The sequence below is a fragment of the Lonchura striata genome, chromosome 2, assembly GCF_050655825.1.
Source record: "Lonchura striata isolate lonStrDom1 chromosome 2, ASM5065582v1, whole genome shotgun sequence".
In the NCBI taxonomy this organism is placed as follows: Eukaryota; Metazoa; Chordata; class Aves; order Passeriformes; family Estrildidae; genus Lonchura; species Lonchura striata.
Genome location: NC_140704.1, coordinates 41,357,342 through 41,377,543, shown reverse-complemented (window position 1 = coordinate 41,377,543; position 20,202 = coordinate 41,357,342). Strand labels below are relative to the sequence as shown.

Here is a 20,202-nt window from a genome sequence, read left to right as displayed (position 1 = left end):
GAAGTAAAATTAAATAAAAATAAAGTTCTAAAGGTAAGATGTTTTCTGATCAGCAAGAGGGGGATTAGGAACAAATTCAAGTTTTGAGATCCTATAACAAAGTTAAATTAATAAAAACCTTCTGATTCAGTGGGTTTTCAACTTGTTGCACTCTTTCTTGTTCAATTGAGGCTCCCCCACACTGTAGTTCCTGACAGTTCTAGCCTTGATATTTCTAATAATGCTTTCAATACCTCTTGAAAATTCCTGTAAAAGAGGATTTATGTGATGTATTAATCAAAGCAGACTATATAGCAATGTGTTTTCATCTCAGATAAATATCCATGTTCTGTTACAGAAGTTGATAGAATAGTTGATAGACACTGGTGACCTGCTTCTTACTGTTCCTATGCTGCTGGATTTTTTTTTTTTTTTTTTTTTTTTTTTTACATTCAGAAATGCATAAGCAGGATATGTTCTTCCTAATCTTGCAGCTGATTGCCTAAAACCTCCCATCTGTGGCTTATGCTGCTTGAGCATACAAGCACTTGCTTTGATAAAATAGATGCTGTAGAGATTTGAAGCAAATGAATTTTTCATGTAGACTGTTTCTGTGGGGCTGCTGGCACAAAATTCCCAGGAAAAGCACATGGCTGGCAGAGCTGTTGTAACCCAAAGAAACCTAGATGATAGCTAATGAGGGACGACACAAGATTAACAACAAAAGCTTGTTCTAAGGTAAGGCTCACTTGGAGAGTGGGGGTTCTCTATCCAAGATGGGCAGCTCTAGACTGTGAGATAAAAACCTCAATTATTTTCATAACTGATTTGTCCAGGGTGTCTCCCACTGTATATATGAATGTTGGAAGATCAGGCAATGTAAGCCAGGACAGAGACTACCATACTAAATCCAGTGGCCTCTAGAGCAGCAGCTCTTGCCCCTCTTTCTTCTTGCAATCCCAGCTGATTTATCTGCAATACTCTGGAGGGTTCAGTATGAGTTAGTATACTGAGAAACAAAGGGCATTTATCACCACTAAAGGGAAACAAGAAGTATCAACAGTTGCTTCTATTAACAAAAAAAGGTTGGTTTACAATGTTACCAGTAAAACAGTGTAGCCATATGGTTTTCAGAAAGGTTATTTAGGTTATGTTAGTATTTGCCTGGCTTCTTTTAAACTGTCCTTAAATTATGGAAGCAGGGAAAAGAAAAATAACTGGAAATTTCCCAGATGTGATGCCTCAGGCTTTGCCTAGAGTCCCAGGATACTCCTCATCCATCTGCTCTTTGCAAGAGAAATGCTGATTTGTGTTTGCCACAGGGAGCACATTTTCCAAGGCTTGGCAGTAATGGTAGCAACTGCAAATCAGGGATGATCCTAATTTGATTCCCCATTAACAGTGCAGCAAGAAGTACCTTCAGCACTGGGTCTCCTAAAAATGCTATCAGGTCCACAATTGTCATTGTCACTAAAATTTTTTCTATCTGCTCATTTCAGAGGGTTTTCCCCAAGCCACCTTGTAGACAGCTTCAGACAAACTTAACCAGCCAAACAAGGCCAAGCAAAATTTAAGCCTCTACAATTTTCTGCCAATATGCAAGGAAATGTTAACAACACACACGCAAACAGATACACACAGACAGTTGAGTTAGTCTAAATTGGTAGCTACACTTATCCTTTCTCAACTAGTGCCTAAATGTGTCTGTGTTCTGGACAGTCTCCCTCCAGTGTTGCTCCTCATTTACTTTTACTGCCTCAGCTTTAAAGTTTGTGCTGTGTAGCAAATAGGACTCTTATCCTCTTCTCTGTAGGAACTTTATGTCCTCTCATCTTTTTCAAAGGCTTGAGTGTCTTCAATCACCCATGGTCTATATAATTGAGAACTGAAGTTTGGAATAAAAATGTGGGGTCTTGGTGGCTTGATCTGGAGACAGACACGGGGGCCAGCTGGTTGACTAGCTTCTTTTCTCCAGGGTGGGCTGAGGAATTTATACTTTAGTATGCTGTGGGAGCTATCAATGTCACATATTTAGTGTTATAGAAGAGATGAATTACACATACATTCTATGAGTTCATGGTCTCCAGTATATTACCAGTTTTCAAAGGAGATTTCACATGTCACATCAATAGTGACAGTTACCACAGAAATATAAATAGTCCAGTACACATACCCACACTTCAGTGTTTGTACCTTCAGTGTCATGCATCCATCTCCCACTCATTACTAGAGAGCCTCTGATTGCATTTGCTCAGGGATTTCTTTTGGTGAACAGAAGCTTTGTCTGCTCAGCACCTTTGGCAGAGACCCACAAATACAGCTGTTCAGTGGAATAAGTGCAACATCTGTGCTCTTGGTTGAGTTACTTCCTTGTGTGGATGGTGCCACCTATTTGTGACACTTGATGACCTCAACCCTATATTGAATGAGGCTAAAATAATTTTTCACTATCAGCATCTCTATTCTATACTCCTAGTGAGAAGGACATGGATGTGCTGGTGGATGAGAGGCTGGACATGAGCCAGCATTGTGGGCTTGCTGCCCAAAAAGCTAATCCTATCCTGGCCTGCATCCAAAGCCATGTGGTCAGAAGGGCAAGGAAGGGAATTCCCTTCCCTTCCCTTCCCTTCCCTTCCCTTCCCTTCCCTTCCCTTCCCTTCCCTTCCCTTCCCTTCCCTTCCCTTCCCTTCCCTTCCCTTCCCTTCCCTTCCCTTCCCTTCCCTTCCCTTCCCTTCCCTTCCCTTCCCTTCCCTCCCCTCCGTTCCCCGGGGTCCTCAGCACAGGAAGAACATGGATCTGTTGGACTGTTCAAGAGGAGGAACACCAAGATGCTAAGAAGGATGTAGCACCTGTCCTGCAAGAAAATTTGTTCAGCCTGGAAGAGAGGCAGCTTTGGGGTGACATAATTGCAGCCTGCCTGAAGGGAGCCTGCAGGAGAGATGTAGTGAGATTATTATGGGAGCATGTAGTGACAAGGAGAATGGCTTCAAACTGAAAGAGAGTAGGGTTAGATTGGCTATTAGGAAGAAGTTCTCTGCAGTGAGGGTGGTGGGGCACTGGAACAAATTACCTGAGTAAGTTGTGGATGTCCCATCCCTGGAAGTGTTCAAGGGCAAGCTGGATGGAGCTCTGAGCAATCTGATCCAGTGAAAGGAGTAGGGGAGTTGGAAGCAGATAACCTTTAAGCTCCCTTCCAACCCAAGCTATCATATTATTCCATTTATTTGATTGATATTTGGATTTATTTGGACTACTATCACTGTTTTCTTCTAGCCATATCTATCTATCTGTCTGTGTCTATATCACAAAATGTTTCTCTAGGTATTATTTGTAGGACTTTTCCTCTGTTTCACAAGTTACTCAACCTTTCAGCAGTAGTATTAGTTACAATCTTCCTTCATCCTTCTGTTCACCCTTTGCATTACCTTTTTAAATGTTAAATTAACCAGGGAATTAATGTTGTGCCAATTTTGTATAGAAAGCTCTCAGTAATTACTGGACTAACCAAATAACTAAAGTGTTAACATGTGTCTTTAAAATATTTGATCTAGCAAAGCATTTGAAATGTGGGAAGTATAAGTGATTTTATCCTCTTGAGAAGTGCAATATTCACTCAAGTATATGCTGATTTAAGCCTTCTCTTATGAACTGGAAATTTAAATGTTGCTTGAAAAGACCTCCTAGTGAATTTATTGACCTGTTGTTAGGAGTTTGACATGAGGGAGATCACCTCCAATTAACTCAGAAATTAAAAACTGCTCATAGCATTTCAGATCATGAAACTTTATGCAAGCTTCTTAAAACACATGTGAAGGATTTAATTATGTATCACAAGCTGAGAAGGTGTATAAGTGTTTGCAAGATTGGTTTTTTGGATAACAAATCCTTCAAGGCAGAGATTTTATTTTAAAGTATACATTTGTACGTGAAAGCTGTTTCAAAACAATCCAGAATGTGACTTTGAAGCATGCCAGCTATTTTTGCACCAGCTCCTCATGTGGTCATTCTTAATCCAAACAGAGGATCTTTCTGAAATTGCTTCGAGCTAGTTTGGAAGTGGATTAGTATAAAGGCTTCCTTACTGGGGCATTAGAGTGGGCATAGGAGGAGGGGGCCCATGGAGCTGCTTTTGTGGGGAAACTCTGGCCAGGCTCTTTTCCCACATCAATACAGCTCATCCCAGTAGGGCCCTGGTATTGACTGGAGCTTTTCTCTGCTCCTGCACCACATAAGCATTTATGACTGACAGCACTGCAGACTATTGAGTTGTTTGAACTGTTTATAGCTGCACTCTTTTTTGAAACATAAGAGATATCTCTTTTGGGTAGATTTCCTCCTGGTAGCAAACTGTCACTTCCCAGGTTTTGTGCTGCAGTGAGATGAATGCTTAGAAAGCAGGATATACTTTATTTTATTCACAAAGCATTGCTCATGTGATGGAACATCCTGGCTCCATCTAATTAAGCAATAATTCACCATGGGCAGGAGCGTCTTTCAAAGCGGTTATTGACTGCCTCAGCTGGACACCTGAAGGGCTCATGCTGCAGGCCACACACCTGCAAGAGCATTAGTCTGCTGGGAATTTATTTTCCAGGATGCTTTACTAATATTAAATAAGTAGTTTTGTCCTGTGTTAAGGTTTTTCTGCTAATGCAGTGTTTATAACCTACACTGAGAGTAATGCCTGGCTTTGCAGGATCTGTCTGACAGTGATGTGAGAGCCAAGACAGCTGAGTGTAGTCATCTCCTCTTCCAGGTGTGTTACCTGAATAGGGTCTGTTTGCCCTCCTTAAAGGCCACTAGGGCTAAACTTTGCTGGAGGACATATGGAGCTCTGATCAGGGCTTTACTAGTGCTTGCTCTCTTTTCTGTCTTTTGTTTCGTTTTTGTGGAATGAAGCTTCAAAATCAAATGTAAGAAAGAAAGATCAGAGTGTAGGATGAGTGGAGAACAGAAGCATACACGGTCTCTGTGAGAGGGGAGAAAAGGGCATATTGAACCATTTGTGAAATGAAAAGGAAGAAATTTGGAGTACCAAAAAATGCAGGAGAGAAGGGAGAGACAAGAAGCAGGTAATATCTTTAATGGAACATGGAAAAGATGAGGATAAAGGAAATACCATTGCTAGAGACACTGAAAAAGGATTCCTGGTAGGAAAAATGGGCCATGAGAAGGTATGAGATCAGTGTGATTTGTGATGGAAGGGAGGAAGTCTGGAAAATATCTGGTTAGAAGATATGTTGATAGCGTTGCAAATCTGAGATCTAGAAGGGCAATGGAAGAAAAGGCTCAGAAGTTCCAATGAGTTTAGGCCATAGGCAGGCAGGAGACTGGTTGCTGATGGAATTAGGCACTCTGGAGAGCTGATCTGTAGTCCTTAGGTTACAGGGAAAAGTGCTAAGGATGATCAAAGTATGAATATAGGAGCTACTGCTAAGAAGGCAGAAGATGACTAGGGAAGACTTGTTCAGACAAAGGAGCTTCAGTGTCATCCAGGGCTTGTACTGAGATTTGATTCTTGTTTGTATACATTGGCAGCTGCATTTTGGTTTCACAGCTCTGCAGGAGTAGATTTTGTGGCAGTAGTGAGTAACTTGTGTTTTACCCTTCCTGTGAAAGAGTGCAAGAACAGTATGAGTGAAGATATTTTTTTCATTGTTGAGCCCAGTGCCTCCACAATCACAGGTCCTGTGGGCCTTCAGGCCTGACACAGAAAAAAGCAACAAACAAAAAAATCTTTGCTTTCTGTCTTGAGTTTATATTCTGTTAAAATCTGTGAAAAGTCATATCATCCGAGTTACTTCTTGTAGAAAATTCCTGTATATCTCTCTTTTGCTTATTGTGGTCTTAGTATGAAAACTCATATTGCATTATGTTCTTTGGAAATATCTTTTATATATTTACAGACAATGTATTTGAAAATATAGACAAATTGTGGGCAAGAACATGCATGGTGAATTATCCATCCATAAGAGCACTTTTGAGATGCTCTTCCCTCACCTTTGTTCTTTCTTGTGGAAAATACCTTCACTCTTTTTCTCTCTTGTGGAGAAGATAAATACACGTAGAACACCACACTTAGCAAATTGTGTTAATTGTGGATTCCTTCTTGCCCTTTTTCCATCCAAAAGCTAAAGGAGATGGGCTGGAGATTGTCAAGACACAAGCTGGATATGGAGATACTCTGTTACCGATCACTTACTTGCATGTAAGTACGGCAATATCTCGCTGTAGGCTGTGAGCATTGTTTTCCTGTTGTCTGCTGCTCATGGTGGTCATTCAGGACAGGAGAAGGGAAGTGTTTCATGGAGTTACTGGGCAACAAAGCCAGCCTGGGTCCTGTCACTGCTGGACTTGTATGGCTTATCCTCAATGGTTCCTGCTACCACACAGCCACTTAATAATTCTCCCTCTAGTGGGGTGGGAGAGAGAATTGGAAGAGTGTGAAAACTCATAGGTTGAGATAAATACAGTTTAATATGGAAAGAAAACCAGCACACACAAGCAAAATAAAGCAAGAAATTAATTCACTGCTTCCTGTGGGCAGGCAGGTGTTCAGCCGTTCCCAGGAAAGCAGGGCTCCATCACATCTGATGGTTACCTGGGAAGACAAACAACAGTGCTTTGAATCTTTTCCTCTTCCTCCTTCTTCCCCCAGACATTTTTGTATGCTGAACATCATGGCATACAGCATGGAATATCCCTTTGGTCTGCTGGCTGTATCACCAGATGTCCCAGCTGTGTCCCCTCCCAGTTCCTTGTGCAGCCCCAGCCCACTCAGTGCAGGGCTGGTGTGTGAAGCAGAAAAGGCCTGTGTGAGCACATCTGAGCAGTAGCAAAAACACTCCTCTGTTATCAACATGGTTTTCAGGACAAATCCAAACCCTAAACCCACACTACCTAGTGTGAAGAAAATTAACTTTACTGTAACCCACTGCTGTAACTGACGGTCAGGTAATAATATGATTAAGACATAAGATTTTATTTCTCTATTAATCACAGAGTCTGGCTTTTATGGTCAATATATTTTGTTTACAGGGTAGGTGAGGTTCTTATTTTGTTGCTTTAATGTCAGGCTAGCAGAAAATGTGTGTTTTTCTAAGTCAATAAAGAAACTCCAGCAATAGCATTTGCTTGTGTGTGTATAAGATAGTAATTTACTGTCATAAATATTCTTTAAAACAGGAAGTCTTTTCAGTGCTAAATTTAGGGTTTTGCTGTTGTAGAAGTTTAACAATCTTGGAGAAGGATAACCACACAAAATTATTTCTTTTCCAGGCCTGTAACAATCTTCTAGAGTTTACTTCCCAGATGAATAAGTGAGTTTACTTTAATTGATTTAATAATTTCATGAGAGCTTTAGTTCTGTGGCGACTGGATTGAGCCAAAAGGTGTTAGACAAAATACAGACCAGTTGCATCAGTTCTACACCTTCAGAGAGCACCTAGGCAGACTCTGCAGTGAAAGAAAATGCTGTGCACATTCAGCAAACCAGGAACAAGGCATCTCTCTGGCCTCATGATGATGTAGGAGCTCATAGTGGGATTAGAGGATTTCTCCCACTCAATCTGTCACAACTAGTGGATTGTGATGCTTTTAACTGGCTGGCGAGTATGTGGCAATGTTCAGATAGGACAGACACTGTTCAGTCTCTGGCTGAACAGGTGCCACATGCCTCTGAGTAGTGAAATGTGTCATTAGTTGTGTTTTGGGCATCAGCTCATTGGCTATGTGACATGGTAGGCAGTTAGGCATGGTATACAGGCTGAGACCAACATGCCATGAATGGGTTTGAGACACTTTTCCTGTTAAGAATAGATCTGGTTTGGTGTCTTTCCCATATCCTTATGTTTTCTGAGTTTAGTGCTGGAATCTGTACCTCCCAGTTCCTCTTTCTAGTGGCCAGAAGGAGCACTGGCATGGATTTGATATATCCTGCTCCACAATTCTGTTCCATATCCAGGTTAAACAGGTCCCCTGGAAAACAAAGTGGCTTGGCCCCAGCTGCACCCAGTCCTGCCTTCTGGGGTCAGTGAAGATGTAAGGCAGGGAGAGTAGAAGCCCTTCCCTGAGGTGGCTGGGACAATGAGAAGTGTGGAGACATGAGTTTTCCTTGAAGCATTTTCAGGTGAAAGCTCCAGGTAATATTTGGGCTGGGTTGGCTAGAGTAAGGCTGTTGTCTACATGTTCCCTGCAGCAAGCTTATGATACCTGGCTGACAAGTGTCACAAAACGCAAATGAGTAACTGCAGCAGGCTTGAATTCAGTATGTCTTCCCTTGAGTGAATTTCCATTTGCATTTGTGTCACTTGTTCAGATTTCCCCTAATCTAATGGTAATTTCTTTCCTCTGAAGAATGGCAAAACAATCAATCTATTTGACCTTCCTTCAGATGATAGATGGAAAAGCTTAGAAAATACTAAGCAAGGCTCATACCTGCACCAGGTGATGTATTGCTGCCCCAAGGCCCCCTGGAAGTTTCTGCCTCACAGTAATTATCCTGTTTACATATCAACTGCTCTAGGAGAAACTCTTAAAAACCTGATAGGGGGCCAATGTGAATATAAAATCAGAGAGAAATGTTCTATATTTTCTTCCTTTTGAGGTCCATTTTCAATATTTTCAATGCATAAGTTCAGCTGATAAAACAATCTGACCCATAAAACCTCCAACCACTGCCAGCTAAAAGCCTCTTGAGCAGCAGAATATCTGGTGAGCCTGCCCAAAATCAGTCTCTTGTGTTTAGTGTACACATCACCTGTTCTGTAGACCACTGAAGGTGATTAATCACCTTTGTTCTGCAATAGACTTGTATTAAGATCACAGAATTATTTAATGAGGTCTAGCCATGGACATGCTAATCTGTATTTGGAATGTGCTCCTTAAGCTGTTCCATCTAGATCTTCAAGCTCACATTCCCACAATTAAGGTGAAAGTGGTTTTGTCTGCACAGGAAAATTCAAGAATTGGAAGTAATTAATGGATTTAATAGGTGGATTAGTTAAAACAGATTAATTCCTGAACTTCTTCCAAAGACAATTAAACTAACCAAGTTAAGGCCACTTTCATTCTGAGTAAAAGCATCCACTTGCCAACTTAATACAGTTTAACAATCTTATTAAAAAGTGAATTAGGATTACTTTTCCTGAATACTCTCCCCAGTTCTTTTGCATTAAAGCATAAATGACTTTACCTGTGCCTTCTTCAGGGTTTCAGGTCTTGGTTGAACCTGACACTAAGATTAGATCCTATGATTAATACTCAGGAAAATATCTGCATGGCTGCTAGGAATAAAGTGAATAGATTTTTATGAAGTTTGATGTGCAAAATTAAAACATTCCAGGCTATGCAATGTTTTACTGTGGAAGCTTACATGCAGAGTGACAAAGGCATCTAATTTTAGCAGCAGACTGGATGGAAGTAGCATAAGGGGTGGGCAGGTTGAATCACCTGAATTCTTATTGTTCTAGGATCAGAGTACTTGAAGGTGTTATGATCCTCCTCATGTAATCTGATTTTCTGATATTCAAGGTTAGCAGGTGAGCTGTACCTTAAGCCCTGCTGAGTGCTGGATGACTGGGAAAGTTTTGAAGTTCTTCTCTGTTATGTATCTTGACTTTGAGCTGGTGGCTGCTCAGGTGGAGAGATCACTCTGTGTGCCCAGCTCCCTGGCTTTTTCATGAGTGTGGCAGAACCTTTGTCTCCTGCAGTTTCACTCTAAGGAGTGTGGCTTTTTCCACTTTTTGTAGGTCTAATCCCAATGGAGACAAAGTACTGGGAACTTCTGCATTTGATCTGGCCAGTCTGTGGCAAATCTGACTTTAGCTATGCTATGGTTAAAAGAAAAATGCAGTGCTGTTTTCATTTTGTATTGTATTTGTTTGTTTTCTCAGGTCAGTAATAAAAAACTAGTTTTCTCACTTTAAGAAGATGTGTATATTCAGTATGAAGTTGAAAACTACACTATCAGCTCTTTAGCACAGTGCGTATGTAACTATAAAATGCTTATTGTTGAAAACTGGTGTGCAACACTGCTTACTGACTAAAGGTCAGGATTGCAGAAAACCATAACCACTATTTAAAAGCATGAGCCTGTAAATTATTTTCTTTCTCTGTGTATTTGCTCCTGTTTGAGTATCCTACTACAAGACTGCAGTATGTAGCTCAAATTCAGCAACCGGTAAGACCAGAGTAGAAAGGGGGCTGTGAAAGCACATCTATTGATTTTTAGTGTGACAATGTGTAGTCTCAGCAACTGGTTCATGTGGGATATCAGTGCCTAAAATCCTTATGATCTTTCTGATTTTGGTGAGATTTGTCATGTGCAGAAGTCGTGATTCCTGTCAGCTGAATTATAATGCAAAATTATGCTGCTGCTTTTTTAGATCTGTTAAATCGTGATTCACAAAATCATCCTAAAGCTGTCCTTGCTTTATTGACTTATGTCTCTGTTCCTGGAAATATATTTTTTTTTTTTTTGATTGTAAGAAGTTTTGACACATGCATTATGAAAATTTTTTTTAGAAACTGTGTCATGCTATGTTTGAGCCAATTGGTCTCAGAAGCAAGATGGGCACATTGTTCCAGTGCGGTGCCTGAGCTCATCAGACATCTTGTCCTGAGCTAGTTACCACACACAGCTCTGTCTTTTGCTTTCAGATATTCATCTTAGAAACTCTTGTGTGTTACCTCATTGCATGGTGTAGTTAGGCCTGAAGGAGGCACACTAGCTGCCAATTAGGTGTCTAGAAAATGTTTGGGTAAAGATTTTTGAAGATGGGAAATAACCCTATTTTAGTTAACACTGTGACCTCTTTACATCACCAAGGAATGTAGAACTTAGAACGAAGGTAAGTATAGCTCAAAAGTACACAGATTCTCTTCTCTAATACTGGTGGTACAGGAGGGCTTTGGTCTAGAATATTTCTTGGTTCCTTTGCAAAAAAAAAAATCTTTTCTACTGTGCATGTTAAATAAAATTGTAATAATTCTCTCTTAATAGACAGTCCACAAACTGTTTTCTCATGCACCTGTGGTTATTTTTTTTAATGTGACTTTGTTTGAAAGGACAAAGTGGGTATCAAAATATGAAAAGTTTTCTGCCTTGACAAGTGGCCAGGTTTTACTCAAGGAGAAGGCAATGCACTTTAAATGTTGATCTGTCGCACTTTCCCTTAACTGGTTTGATCTGATCTGTTACTAAATCCCAACACTTTGTAATGCAATAAACTCCCAGTCTTTGATTACATCTGACACCAACAGCGGAGCACTGATCAGAAAAATCCCACTTTGATTTCTCTGGGTAGTGGATCAGATGCAGCAGTCAGAAGGAAGGAGATAAAGAATAAATGAACAACACAAAAAAGTGAATTTTTCATCTCTGTCCACAAAGATGTTCTTTAGAACTGCAGATATTCAGCTCTTTTTTTATTCTTAGAGTGAGCAAAACCTTTCTATATACAGTATCTAAAAATCACAGAATAATATGAAAATTTTTTTGTAAAAAAATGTGTATCAGTGCATACATGGTGATAGGGTATTTCCAGTTGGTCCTTCTGATATATAACCCTCCACACCCATGCATCTGCAGTCTCCTAGCCCATTCTTAAAAAACAGATGTAAGTCACAAATCTGTTCAAATGGCAGCATGCTATGTATCAGTTTTCTTTGTTTAGAGAAATCTGATTAGAGATAGCTGAAAACTTTCAGGCTCTTAAATCTAAGAGGTCAGGCACTACTCATATCCACAAGTCTTCAGACCACCTCTTGGGGTGCAGATGCCATATCCTCTCTGGTGTCTCCATTCTGAGACCAGAGGTTTGCACAGCATAAAAACTCTCAGTCTCAGATTATTGCTGGTCCTTCATGTTTCTGTTGTTTCATGGACAACTTCAAAAATCTTCATCTTCTACAGTATGGAAGCTCTAGCTATGGTATAAGTTTCTCAAATGTTCAGAAACACTTGAGTAGTCTCTGTTTGTCCAGAATCCCATCCCACCCCAATATCTTCCTCTTCCAAAGTTGATATAATTGCCTGTGCATGTCCTGAGCTCACAGCATAGTCCCATGCCAATACAGGTGTAACAGATTTTAGGTGCCTTAGTCAACTGCAAACTGGAATAGGATTTGCAAGGTCTCAATCAATGAGTGTTTTAAGAATAACATGAAGGAATTGTGTATACTTCTTAGCTGTACTTTTGAATATAAATACTTCCTTAAGTTATGGATTTGAGCTGTAATTTTTCTTTTTGCCTTCCGTATTCACACTGTTTCCGTGATTTCGGTAAGTGGTGATTAGAGCTATTCTAAAAGTAACTGTTTTCATATCAGTAGCAGGGCTGAAGTGAGAAAGGATGGGCATATTAATTACACAGCACATTTATTTCCAATGCCAACTCCTGCTAGGACAGGAAATGCTTGTTGTTACTCTAGAGCCTCTTTTGGCTCATGTACCTTTGGAGTTGGAAGCCAAGGTATTTTAGGAAGTTTCTTGTTCATTTAAAATAAAATGCACAGTAATTAGATGAAGCAAGCAGTGCCAAATGCAGTGTATCACATATGAAATACTTAATTACAGGGAAAAGTTATGTGTTCCAATTGATAGAGTAATCTGTACTCTAATTTACTTGTCTTACAACTCATTACATCTGAGATATTGATTTTCCAGTAGATGGCTTTACTGCATTCTATCTCTGAGTCCTTGGTTTGAGTCTGATCTGTGAACCTCTGTCAAATGAGCTTGGGAAGCTCAAACCTCTCTATTAGATGGTGCCTGTGGAATAATCAAAGTAGACAAACTTCAGTACTGCTGGTAATTTGTAAATAAAGGGCAGACAGAAATGACTCACTTAAAATAGTGTGTCTTTTGAGACTTATAAGATGATGTCCTAGCAGGTAGCTGAAGTGAGCAGTGATTACTTTTTAATTATACGTACCTTGACTTTTAGGGTTTAATATCTAATTTATTTCAATTATACTGTGTGAAACTTCCTACATTAAGCCGAAGGGGGTAGAAAAACTGGAATCATTAAACCTTGTTCTGATCTTTCATAAAAAGTTGAATACCTTGAGAGTGTGCTTCACTACATGAAGTAGTAGCTCAATTACAGGTGAGTTCAACTGCTAATCTTGGTGGGGGAGACATGAGAAACTATTAACCATTTTAGCAATTAGCTAAAGCACTGCCTTTTGAGGAGTTTTTATAAATCTTATTTTTCAGAAGTTTTCATCATTTGTAGGTCTTGAATATATTGACAAAAGTTATTTGTGCTAAGCAACAAGACTTCATTGATATGGATCATGCTCCCCATGTTTTCTTTAGGGGACTTTGTTTTGGTTAACTTCCTTTTTTGACAAATAATTCACTGGAATGTTATCTTTTGCATTTAGTTTTTTTTTTTTTCCTGAAGTAAATGGGTAATTTCCAAATTATTATTTCCAAATTATTCCAATTTATTAGTGGACATATTACACTATAAATTTTCCCAAGTAACACTGGGATCTTGACCAGCCTCAAGATCTATTTAGAGCTATATTTCCTAAGACTAGCAGTATCCAGTACTGCATCTTTTAGAGAAAGATTAGATTCTAATCTTTCATTGGAAGATTTGCAGTTATATCTCAGCGCACACTGATATCTGAAAGCAAACAGATTGGTGTTGCTGAAATATATTTTTTTCAGGTAGCTTCTTTTTGATACTACTGAAATCTTTATTTCAATAGTATCTCGTGGAACTGATTTTCACATGTTCTATCAGTTTTAAAAATCTCTTCTGTTTTAGGATATTTCCTTATTAGCTAGGATCCAGTTGCAGCATTTCTCTATACATTACTTATTTCATAGCTATGTTATATTCCCAGGTTTTGAGAACTTTTGCTTTTCAAACAAAAACTGTACTTCTTTTTCTTCATTTTCAATCTGTTCCAAAATGAAGATATTTCTGTGTATTTAATTGTTTTTATTACCCTTCCCTGTTCTGTACTATTTTTGATTTTGTTTTGGAGATATTGGATGACCAGAAAGTAAATGTGATTGTGCTGTTGATTTCATATAATGGCACTTTGATGTTTTCCAGATTACTTGTTATCTGTTTCTAAATTAAGGCTAAGAGGTTATTTGTGATTTTCATACTGCCATTGGACTTTGTGCTATTCAGAAAGATGTTTAATTCTTTTTCTAAATTATTATGGGCACAAGGCATCAGAGCATGCAAGGAGTTCATCCTGTTCCTTCCATTATTCAGCATTCAACTCCATTTAAGATGCATTTGCTACTAGGTTATTCAGTTCCCTAATTACATTAGGTTCCTTAGTCACGGATCATTCTGTAAACTGTGAGTTACAAGGAAATAAACAGGTTCTTTCTCCCCTCAAAAAAGACCATTTACTTTCCCCAGTATCAAATTTCAGATCATGTGCATTTGATAATATTTCTTTCCAATCTTATAGTCACATGGGAAGACACATATTGGGAGTGCCATTTCTTTCCAAGGGATGTCCTCACTTGAAGGCTTAAGAACAGGGAACAGAGTGCAGGCTCAGAGTCTGAATTATTCCAGTCCTATTGGTTATTCTTACTTATAACTTCTTTCTTCCACATGATTTTTGTGACAGATTTGAACTGGTTGTGTTTTCAACATTTTCTTTTTAAGATGAGATCTTTTCTGAAGATGTTGCCTTGAGGCTAAGTGAAATCTGGATTTTATTTAAATTTTGCCTCTCTGTACCAACTGGAACATTGTTTAGTACAATGGCTGGCAATCTTTTTGGATCAGTGCTATATCCTGACTGACTGCTGCCTTTTCTCCCCCAATATTTAGATTTTTTTCTTGCTGTGTGGTGATGAGAACCATCTGGTACCTGAATTAGGTACTCTCATCAGAAGAAAAAGGTTCTTATTTATCAAAGGACACCTTGCCCATTTACAATAAGGGACTAGTACACATTTCGGTTTCTGACTTCCAGAATTAAACAAGTGCAGGTCTGAGGCACAGCAGTCTGAATATTATTTAACACACAGAATTAGGCAATTTTCTAGTGAGATCACTGAGGATATCATAAGGACATGTCTGTGGGATCATGAGTTACTGGGCTACTGGAAGCAATATAGAAACCTTGGGGTATAAACTTGCCAAGAGCTGCTTAACCTTGCTGATGTATCTAAACAAAAAGAGCTCATGTATTCACTCACAGCCTTGCTTAGGGCTGCATGAGCATGTCTGTGAAAACTGCAGCAAATTTCTGCTTTAGGAGCTCTAGTTCATCACTTCAGATTGTGTCTTTTCTTTCCCATGGTTGCTTGTTTTGTCCTACTGTAGAAATTCATTAAAACTAAGAATTGGGAGCAGAGTAGTTTATATTAAGAGTGTAGAAATATCGGGAGCTCATTTAAGTGGTCTTGCTTAGAAGAAGAAAAACATGTCTGCCTTTCAGCCAAACATTTGTAAATTATTATGGTTTTGATTTATAAGAATTCCTTCTCATTTTACATGTGATCATGTAAAGCTGCACCTACCTGCCTAGGTGCAATAGACCAGAAAGACTGAGTGGAATAATAAAAAGAATAACAGAACTATAAAGTTTGTCATGCTGGTATTTGTTTCTCAGTGTCAGTGCGGCTTGGCATCATGACAACCCCATTTTTATCTGTTCATATCTAAAATTGACTAATTGTCAGTTTTCAGCAGTATGCAGAAATTTAATGCATCATTAAAAGATCACCTGAGAAAGATTTCCTGATAGTGGTTTTTCATTTCTCTTGGGCTTCTAAGTCTTAAACTTTAAATTTGTATCTAATAAAAGTTTCAATTAATTTTGGATAATAACAGTAAATAGACACTCATTAACAGTAAAAACAAAATAACAGCAAAAGGATTTGTTACTGTGCCTTCAACATCCGTGCAGAGGGCTGGAATGGTTGGGCACTTATTGTTCTACCTTTTGTTGCATTTCTGACCTCGGTTTTTGATTAATCTCAACTGTGTAGAATAGTTAATGATCTTTCTTGTACATGCCAAGATTGTGACACTTTATAAAATTTTTGCTTTCTCTCTAATCTTTACTGCTCCACATTCCCTCCAATCAATTAGTTCTATGAAATCTACTTCAACATCTCTATCAGTGGTGAGAAAAATATTATTGATTTCAGTGTGCAGTCATTCCAGTAGTTTCTTTATGAAGCATTAAGCTATCAGAAGCCATGGTAATAGGGATCTTGCAATGAGAAAGCAAAATCTCAACAAGACATGAGTCCTGACCCTGTGTGCTGCTTCCATAACAATGAGGTGGAACATGACCTTGACCTTATCTCAGAAGTGCTGTTTCTGAACTTAGATTCAGACAGTGAAGATAATAAGGAAGTTAATAACATTCGTCTTATGTTAAAGGAAAGGAAGACAAAGAACACATACTGTTCATTTTTGTCTTCTTCCTTGTTCCATATATTTTTTAAAATTATGTGTGTGGGCTATAAAAAAGTCTCTATCCCACATTTAAAAATAATTTTTTTGTCAGCTTTTGTCTAGAGATTCGCTAATAGCTATTTAGCTTGCCCTAAGTAGATTAGAGAAGTTGTACAGTAGATCTCTCAAGTCCTCTATGGACCTGTTCTTGTCTAGATTGTGGATAATCTGCTGTCATGTTATTTCTCTTATTCCTAGACTGTACCAGGTGTCTCTTAGAGATTGCCTATATGAAAAGTTGGTGTGAAGATTGAGTGTAAAGTGCTGTAGTCATGCCATGCTGTCTCTGTGAGACAACTCCAGTTGCACTAACAGCACAGCTCATACAAGCTGGCTTATGTTAGGTGGAGAAGGTTACTTCTTCTTTGTGCAGAGTGTCTATAGAGGCAATTAAACCTGAGTGCTACTGTGCTGAGAATTTGTACCCATTGTGCTGCAGCCACTAAGAAAAGCCCCACTTTTACTGACAAGCATTTTATTTGGTGTGAACTCAGAAACTTCATTGTCACCAGCACAGAGCAAGACAAAACACCTGAAAAAATGGAGCTGAGATTATATCTGTACTTCATGCTGTATTTGTGTGCAAAATTAGAGTGGCTCAATGCTTGGTACTCTAGATTTTTAGAATACACTGGAGTGGTGCAGATGTTTGGTGAAGAGCAAAATGACTTGCAGGGACTGTATGAGAAGTAATATTAAAAAAAAAAGAAACTGTATTGTTTCTACTGTATAATGGAAATTAGTAACACAGGTACTGATAGAAAGACACAGAGACACATTTGCATAATTTTATTTTGTTCCTAATATTCTCATAACACTTACAGAAAATATTAATGTCAAAAGTTGAATTGGAGGCATTGTTAAATGGTTCAAGCACATGCAATGTCCTTGAAAGTTAATTAAGGTTATTTCTGAGTCTCGGTTAACTGTGTAGTTCTATAATCCAGAGCATCTTTATTTTGAAAAGATGTACCAAATGATTTGTCAGGGATCTAATCAAGTCTTTGCAGTACTGACACCTGGGAGACTGCTGGACCCTATTTCATTGAGTTCACCTGCTGAAAGTTTTTGTATGTACCAATGAACTGTAGTGCTGTTTCTTCCCTTGTGCCTCTGATGACTTCCTAACTGAAGTCTAAAATTGACCATAATATCTCCAAACATTTGTGTACATTTAGCACCATCCTCACAATTTCAACTACAGATGCAGTTAGACCGTAACTCCTCTGGGAAACAGGTAAGTGCTATGTATGTGCCTTTTGAAAGTGACAGGACCCTTGATTGTTTGGGGGTTAAAAAAGAGCCAGGAAACAATACATCCTAGGTATGTTTCTATACCTCAATATTCTTACTACTCTGAAATGTACTTTGGACTCTTAGAACTGTCCCTCTGGGATGGTCCAGAACTGCTTCTTGTAGCTTGTGACTGGTCTCCTAAGCTGCTGAATCTTCCCAGTTTAGCTCTTCTTTGACCTCAGTCCTTCCTGGAGCTAGACCAGCATTCCTGCTAGAAAAGAATGTTCCTCTCTTATCACCTTCCCAGAGCTCTCTCTTCTTATGTTACAAACCTCCTTTGGTTTCTCTGGTAACTTTTCACTGCACAGAATTCCCATCTTATAGGCAGATAAGTATGGCATTAAGCATCCTCCATTAGTTTCCCCAGCAGAGAGAAATACATAAAAACACAGAGGCCTTTCATGAGGCAGTGCTTGTCTTTGCACTTGGTTCAAAACACTGCATAGTTCAAAACATTGTTATCCTTGGATTTTTCAGATACATACTCAATGTTTTGGGGTTTTTTTTTCTCCCCTCTTTTCTTCTTTTTTCTTTTCCTTTTTTTTTTCTTATCTGTTGTAATATTTCTTTGATGTTTCTGTACATAGAATTATTAGCAGCCTTTACAAGTGTAGTGATCAAAACAGGGATACATAACGCTTTTATGGATACTTTGAAATCCTGGCATCCTTGTTTGTCTCATTTCCTTTATGCAGAGGGTGCCTGTACACACACTTCCTGTAATCCATGCCAGCTTCAACCACTGTGTGTGCATCCAAGATAAAATGAGAGATGGTCAGGGCAGAGAACACAAGTCAGTAGGAACTCAAGTTGTTTTAATCCTTATCATCATATTCTCAGGAAAGGTCCATGGGAGTTTTACAAGTCATATTTTATTGTGTTCTTTCTACCAAGTCTGAAAACAAGACATGATCTCTAAATAAAGTGTCTGGTTAATAGGAAATTCATGCTTTTCTGTCTTCTGAACCCTTACATTTAGCAGTCCATGGGTTTATTAGTCTTGAGGTCTTGCTACATAGTTTGTTTCCCATGCCACTTTACAGCAACGTTTTTAATGCTGAATATCCTGTGGTATATGTGTCTGTAGTTTTCTGTTTCTTACCCATGTAGCCTCTATTTACATAAGAAATATGAAGTCACCAGGTTGGCTTAGCACATGATAAATGAGCTTTGACTGGCATCATTGCATGTCCAATATGTAGGCAATCTTAAAATGCCTGCGACCCTCTAAAAACTGGCCCACAGTTTTCATCTTGTAGTTCCTAAAGAGCGTGGGAGCTGTGTGCATAAACGAAACAAGGCTCTAACATGTAACATTTTTAGCTTCTCAGACAAACAACTCACCACTACCACCAACACATGCACACTCAGACACACTACTGACTTCAGTGATCTTTTGTTTTCCACAGCATCTTTTCCTTTTGTTTCAGGAAGGCCCTGAAACACCTTTCAAAGGACTGAAATATGCAAGGATCCTGCTTTCTGCTTTGCAGAGTTGTTTCTGACTTCAGTCAAACGAGCAGAGTGAAGCAAAGGGACAGTATGGCATTCAGTCTTACTTCCCCATATCCATATGCATCTGGAAGATCTTATTTTAGGCCTGTCAGCTTTTGCAGTGATAAGTTAGCAATATAGATCACATATAAGCTGCATCACAATGATTTTTAAATGAGATTTATTCATTTAAAGTGGATGATAAATGGTTCTCTTTTATCAGACTCTGCAAATGAGATTAAAGCAACATTGTTTTCCTGGAGTAAGAGAACAGCTGGGACAAAGTTAATGTCTGTAGGTTGTACTGTGCTTGCCTGACCCTGCAGAGATGTATAACAACAATGGGGAACATCCAGGTAGTTTTTCTGCTTCCTAAATTCTGTTTATGTTTTACAACAAGGTGCTGCCTGGAGTAGGCTGTGGGTTATGTGAGCACTGTGAGAGGTTTTGGCAGGAATGGGCAGTGGACAAGATTGCATAGTCTGCCCCAGCCTTTTAGGCAATCATGTATGTATGCCAAGTCTCTCCCAAAACTGTGGGAAGCACTGTTCTGTGTTTCCTCAGCATTTTAGAAGGTCTAGCACATTGTAGAGTATGCTTGAGTATGCTTGAGTATACTCAGAGTACTTTGAGTATGCTCCCCTCAGAGTTAGCTCATCCTGCTGGGCACTTGGTCTTGGTCTCTCCTGGATGCCAGAAAATATCCTGATATTTTTCCCCTGATTCAGATACCATGAAGCAATGTAAGAACTGCATAATAAGCCTTACAGCCCATTGCAATTCTCAATTTGTAGCATGGCACAAAGAATTATTGTTGTATGCCCTTAATATGACATGAGTGGATAAAGGGAGCCAAATGTATATGGACTTGTCAGCATTACTTACGCAAAGTAGCTCCTGAAATGAAATCTACTGAGAATTTTTTTTTGAGGAAACAAGTTGGTTCAGTCTGGGGCACTGGGAGAGAGATAAC

At 39.0% G+C, this 20,202-nt stretch overlaps 1 long non-coding RNA gene across 1 annotated transcript in view; it reads left to right on the top strand.

Moving 5' to 3' along the window:
- Positions 1-20,202, top strand: part of LOC110468224 (uncharacterized) — a 128,410-nt gene that overhangs the window by 58,814 nt on the left and 49,394 nt on the right. Inside the window, exon 5 of the long non-coding RNA XR_014953262.1 lies at positions 1-20,202. This exon is cut by the window's left edge and continues 8,324 nt beyond it; it is cut by the window's right edge and continues 17,931 nt beyond it. This is a non-coding gene — a long non-coding RNA (uncharacterized LOC110468224).